This window comes from Microtus ochrogaster, unplaced genomic scaffold (assembly GCF_000317375.1).
Source record: "Microtus ochrogaster isolate Prairie Vole_2 unplaced genomic scaffold, MicOch1.0 UNK16, whole genome shotgun sequence".
NCBI classification, from domain to species: Eukaryota; Metazoa; Chordata; class Mammalia; order Rodentia; family Cricetidae; genus Microtus; species Microtus ochrogaster.
Genome location: NW_004949114.1, coordinates 690,189 through 696,510, shown reverse-complemented (window position 1 = coordinate 696,510; position 6,322 = coordinate 690,189). Strand labels below are relative to the sequence as shown.

The 6,322-nt window shown below is 42.3% G+C and overlaps 1 pseudogene; it reads right to left on the bottom strand.

Moving 5' to 3' along the window:
• Positions 1-748: 748 nt before the first annotated feature.
• On the bottom strand, positions 749-1,250 carry LOC113458368 (annotated as a pseudogene).
• Positions 1,251-6,322: the final 5,072 nt, after the last annotated feature.

The following is a 6,322-nucleotide window of genomic DNA, read 5'->3' as shown; positions in this document are numbered from 1 at the left end:
CAGCTTCCAGAAATGCTGATACTCAAAGAAAGCCAAAATTCTATTTCCCAACTGCCTTAAACTAAAGTGTGGAAGGAGGAAAGCTGAAAACCAAGAAAACCGTGGCACCTAGTGAGTCGAGAATTTGCACTTGGCATTATTGTTAGGAAAAGCCTAAGACGAGCCACTCCACTGACACAAGGAAATCCAATCAGGCAAATCAAATCTAATAAAATGTCCAGGCTTTATTAAATGCAGCACTCTTGGGTGGCCGGGAGCATGGCGGGGGGTGGGGTGGGGCAGAGATGGAAATCACAAAAACAGACTTTTTAATTGTTTCCTATTTTAGGTCAGTTAATCCAGCATTCCTGTCTTTCGCATGGTTAATAGACCCCTCTTCATTATATACCTTCAAACAGTCCCTGGACTGGTCTGGGCATCCGAATTCTGAAAGCTGTCATCTTTAGGTTTCTCCCAGGAACCTTCTTTTGGTCCAGGATCAACCATATCACCACCTCCTTTGCAGAGAGGAACCTCCGGGGGTGCAGCTAGCTCCATGCTAGACTTGGTATTCTTCCATCAAGCTGCTTCCTTCCTCAGCTCCCCCTGGCTCTGCCACTGCCCCTCCTCGCACACTGATCGCCTGCTTTCGTGGGACTCTGGTTTCTGCAGAATGGACAATTCTTTTCCGAAGCTCTTCATCTTCCGAAACTTTCTCCAATATCAGATGCTTAGCTGCTGCCACTTCCTTCTGTGTCCCTGAGATTTTTTATAAGTCTTGACAGTAGTAACGTTCCCTCTGATTCTTTGTCACAAGTGATTTTGGCTCCAGAGGCCTTACAGATAGACCGAATCGCGTTTCGCCACCTCTCCCCGTGATTCTGCCCACAGATCTCTGGGGCACTGAGAGTTGCTCAGACTTCTCTGTCTGGATCTGACGGATGCGGCCTTGGCCCTGCACACCTGAACAGGAAACCCGCTGATCGCCTACATCCTCTGCGTCCACATCAGTCCGAGCGCCTGTCTGCTCCCGCAGCTGTTTAGTATTGGCTCCTTGTCGACCAACGAGGAGCTTCACAGCCTCCTGGGGAACTCGCGTCTCTATCTCGGTGTCATCTTCTCCAACAAATGTCAATCGCTCTTCTCTGCTTTCCCTGTATCGGCGGTATATATAGGATGTAGGTAACTGTTGCACTCGCTGGGATCCCAAGGCCCAGGGCTATTTTTTGAATAGTGGTCAGACTTGTCCATGAAGTTTGTTCAGTGGACATTTTCTGCTGTACTCTGACTTAACATCCGCTCCTCCAAGGCGCACGCCACACGCTTCGCCTTGCACGTCACCCGCGTCGCCGCCCCGTGGCTCCCTACGTGAGCGAGCACTTTCAAGGGACTCGCATGAACCCAACACCTGCGCTGCGACATCCACGACATTTTGGTGCCCAACGTGTGGCTTGAAGAAGGATAGTGGATCCGCTGGAAGAAGGACAAAGAAGCTGACCACTTTAAGAACTGAAAGGACAAGTTCCCTCAGGACAAAGGGACTCCAGGATTGGCAGTTTTAAATGTTTTAACATGAAAATAGTCCAGAGAAAATATTAAGTTAGGGCTGAGGTTATGCTTATGTTTCCACAGGAGATAAAGGATTGTGGATCCCATCAGAATTGATTTAAAAAAATCCAGCATGAGCTTGAGACAGCTCCCAGATGCTGCAGCTGTTGAGATGCCCCTGGGAAACAAAAGACCTCTGGAGCAGATAGCAAAGCCTCTCACCTGGGGACAGTTTAAGAATTTGTGACAAAGGGGAGGGGAATGACTCAGAAGCCTGAGTGCTACAGATCTGTTCCTAGCATGCTTATTTGTGGTAGTTATACCGGTAACGGGGGCAAACTATACATATCAGGCCTTTATCCCCAACTCTCCAATTAACACAGCAGCAATAAGTTTGGGAGATATGGATATTCCTGTAGTGGCTAATGAATCTTCATGGCTACTTGGTCCACACGACAAGAGAGGTCCTTCTCAGCGGATGGAGGAGGATAGAGTGGATGAAAACCACACTGAGGGAGTACAGGGAATTTCTTTTTGCATGGGAAATGAAATTCAATGCCTAAAGATAACCTATCATGTATGACTTTCCATAGTCAGTGCTAACCAAGATCATCATAACAAGTTTTATATGCTTCAAGCATCTGCTTTTAAAGGGCAGGAGATTAATGATATTAGTTCCAGAAATCTACTGTTCTGTGAGATGCGGGTCAGCAACAAAGAATCTGACTGGATGCATCGGCAACAATGTCAGAGTAAGAGGCCTCAAGTGCTAATTAATATCTCCCAAGGAGATGTCGTGGACTGGAGCCATTTTGGATCACCTCAGGGAAGATATTTTCACTTAGAGTTAATATGGAAACAGTATAATTTGAATGGTACTGTGGAAATTAGTGCTTCTGTTAATGAACTTATCTGATGGAGTTGGGATGTCAAGTCCTGTCCTACAATCTGGCGCTTCAATTCAGACTAACTTGTGGAAATTGCCAAGTGCCTTCTACCCTCTTAAGACATGGGAAGGAAAATTAAACATTAAGGATGATAACTATACTTTGTCTTTTAGACTAAATCAAAGCTATCCATTTATGGCATTGTACCATTTCTTTACTCGCTAGTAAAAGTGCCTGCACAGTGACACCCTAATAGTCACAGCATCACTTGCGAACTCTGTGCCTTTCATACCTGTGTTAATTCTAGTATGCTTTAAAATTTGTCCTTTGAAAGCCGGGCGGTGGTGGCGCACGCCTTTAATCCCAGCACTTGGGAGGCAGAGGCAGGCGGATCTCTGTGAGTTCGAGACCAGCCTGGTCTACAAGAGCTAGTTCCAGGACAGGCTCCAAAACCACAGAGAAACCCTGTCTCGAAAAACCAAAAAGAAAAAAAAAATTTGTCCTTTGAAAGTTTATATATTCTTAGAGCAAGACCAGCGATCTGGATACCAGTGAGGTTGTCAAAGCCATGCAAGGCTCTCCCTGTGATGGTCCTGCTGCGGAAGCTCACTGAGCGAACATTGAAAAGAACAGGTCAAATGGTTGGACTGGTTATTGCAGTTATTGTGGAAATCATTGCATTGACGGCTACAGCAGCAACAGAGGCAGTGACACTTCATAAGGAAACCCAAACTGCTGAATTCGTTAGAGTGGCAAGAACATTCAACAGAACTTTGGACTGAACAAAACAAGATTGATAATGAGGCAGTGAGTGAATTAACCGAGTTAAGGCAAGTTGTCATATTGTTAGGGGATCAGTTAGAAATTTTGAAAAACAGATAAAATTAAAATGTGATTGGAATGTCTCTTCCTACTGTACTACACCCTTAAGATTTAATGATAGCAAGTATGACTGGGATAAGGTTAAGATGCATTTGATGAGGTGGTCCACTCTCTTCGTATCTATTCAATATAGTTCTTGAAGTCCTAGCTAGAGCAATAAGACACCAAAGGGAGATCAAGGGGATACAAATTGGAAAAGAAGAAGTCAAACTCTCACTGTTTGCTGATGATATGGTAGTTTACATAAGTGATCCCAAAAATTCTACCAAGGAACTTTTACAACTCATAAACACTTTCAGCAATGTAGCAGGATACAAGATTAACTCAAAAAAAGCAGTAGCCTTCCTGTACACAGATGATAAAAGGGCTGGGGAAGAAATCAGAGAATCAACACCCTTCACAATAGCCACAAATAGCATAAAATATCTTGGAGTAACTCTAACAAAACAAGTGGAAGACTTGTATGACAAGAACTTTAAATCTTTGAAGAAAGGAATTGAAGAAGACACCAGAAAGGGGAAAGATCTCCCATGCTCTTAGGTTGGCAGAATTAATATAGTAAAAATGGCAATCTTACTGAAAGCAATCTACAGATTCAACACAATGCCCATCAAAATCCCAGCAAAATTCTTCAAAGACCTCGAAAGAATGGTTCTCAACTTCATTTGGAAAAGCAAAAAACCTAGGATAGCCAAAACAATCCTTTGCAATAAAAGAACTTCTGGAGGCATCACAATTCCTGACTTCAAACTCTACTACAGAGCTACAGTGCTGAAAACAGCCTGGTACTGGCATAAGGACAGACAGGAGGACCAACGGAACCAAATAAAAGATCCAGATATCAATCCACACATCTTCAAACACCTGATATTTGATAAAGAAGCAAAAAATATCAAATGGAAAAAAGAAAGCATATTTAACAAGTGGTGCTGGCATAACTGGATATCAACATGTAGAAAAATGAAAATAGACCCATATCTATCACCATGCACAAAACTCAAGTCCAAATGAATCAAAGACCTCAACATAAAGCCAGCCACACTAAACCTCATAGAAGAAAAAGCGGGAAGTACACTTGAACGCATTGGCACAGGAAACCACTTCCTAAATATAACCCCAGCAGCACAGACACTGAGAGAAACAATTAATAAATGGGACTTCCTGAAACTGAAAAGCTTCTGTAATGCAAAGGACATGGTCAACAAGAGAAAACGGCAGCCTACAGAATGGAGATCATCACTAACCCCACATCAGACAGAGGTCTGATCTCCAAAATTTACAAAGAACTCAAGAAATTGGACACCAAAAGATCAATAATCTTTTAATATTTATAATCCAATAAAAAATGGAGTACAGACCTAAACAGAGAACTCTCAACAGAGAAATCTAAAATGGCTGAAAGACACTTAAGGAAATGTTCAACATCATTAGGCATCAGAGAAATGTAAATCAAAACAACTCTGAGATTCCATCTTACACCTGTAAGAATGGCCAAGATCAAAAACAGTGATGACAACTTATGCTGGAGAGGTTGTGGGAAAAAGGAACACTTCTGCATTGCTGGTGGGAATGCAAGCTGGTACAACCTCTTTGGATGTCAGTATAGAGATTTCTCAGAAAATTAGAAAACAACCTTCCTCAAGACACAGTAATACAACTTTTGAATATATATCCAAAGGATACTCAAATGTGCCACAAGGGCATATGCTCAACTATGTTCATAGCAGCATTGTTTGTCATAGCCAGAACCTGGAAACAACCTAAATGCCCCTCGATCAAAGAATGGATAAGAAAAATGTGGTACATTTATACAATGGAGTACTCTATAGCAGAAAAAAAAATAACGACAGCTTGAATTTTGCAGGAAAATGAATAGAGCTAGAAAACATTATTTTGAGTGAGGTAACCCAGACCCAGAAAGACAATTATCACATGTACTCACTCATAGGTGGTTTTTAAACATAAAGAAAGAAAGCTAGCCTACAAACCACAGTCCCAGAGGACTTAGACAACAATGCAGACACTAAGAGAGACTTATATAGATATAATCTACATGGGAAGTAGAAAGTAGAAAAAGAGAAGATCTCCTGAGTAAATTGGGAGCACGGGGACCTTGAGAGAGGATTGAGGGAGGAGGGGAGAGGCAGGGAGGGGAGCAGAGAAAAATATATAGCTAAATTAATATCAATAAAAATATTTTTTAAAAAAGATGCATTTAATGGGCTGCCCTAATTCTTCTCAAATGGTTTATGCTTTACAGAAAGAAATTAAAGAAACTTTTGCGAAAAAGTTACGTGGTACGACAGGAATGGATATTATAGAAGGCCTATAGCATACAATATCATCATTCAACCCTATGAATCACTGTAATAGAATTCTTATCCTAGCAGGCGTTGCTCTTGTCCTAGCAATAGTAGCTTTATTAGCTTTAACATGTGTCTTAGCCAATGTTATGCCTAAATCCACAAAGTCCCCCAAAAGCCAACAAGGAGACTGAGTTCTATATGTAAAAGCAAAGAGCCTTTATTTTACGCAAGTTTGCAAACTCAGTCTCTCCACAGTCCAACATATTGGAATAAACTAAGAGCCCCGGGCTCAGTTAGAGTTGGGTTTTTATAGTAGTAAAGGTGGGGGTGAGGGGTTTCTGAGGTTCAGAACTCCTGATTGGCTGACATTTGTCTAGGGGTGTCCTGGTGAGTGTGCTAGCAGGTGATCCTATCTACAGCGGTTGGAACGTTCGGCATTTCCTTCGGATGATCTGGTCTTGAGTGGTGCTCAGGTAATCTTTCCTGTAGTTTATAATCTTTCCTGTAACCATTGCTTCAGGGTAGACGACTGAGAGTCAGGCCTTCAATAAATTTATAGATGGCTGAGTCCTACTCTGGCAGGTGATAATAATGGTTATACCCTGATCTTCCTCAGATATTAAGAGGACGCTCCACAAATTGGCAACAAATCCTTCAGAAGACTACATTACCTTTGGGACTGGAGAGATGGCTCAGCAGTTAAGAAAGACTCTGCTGGCC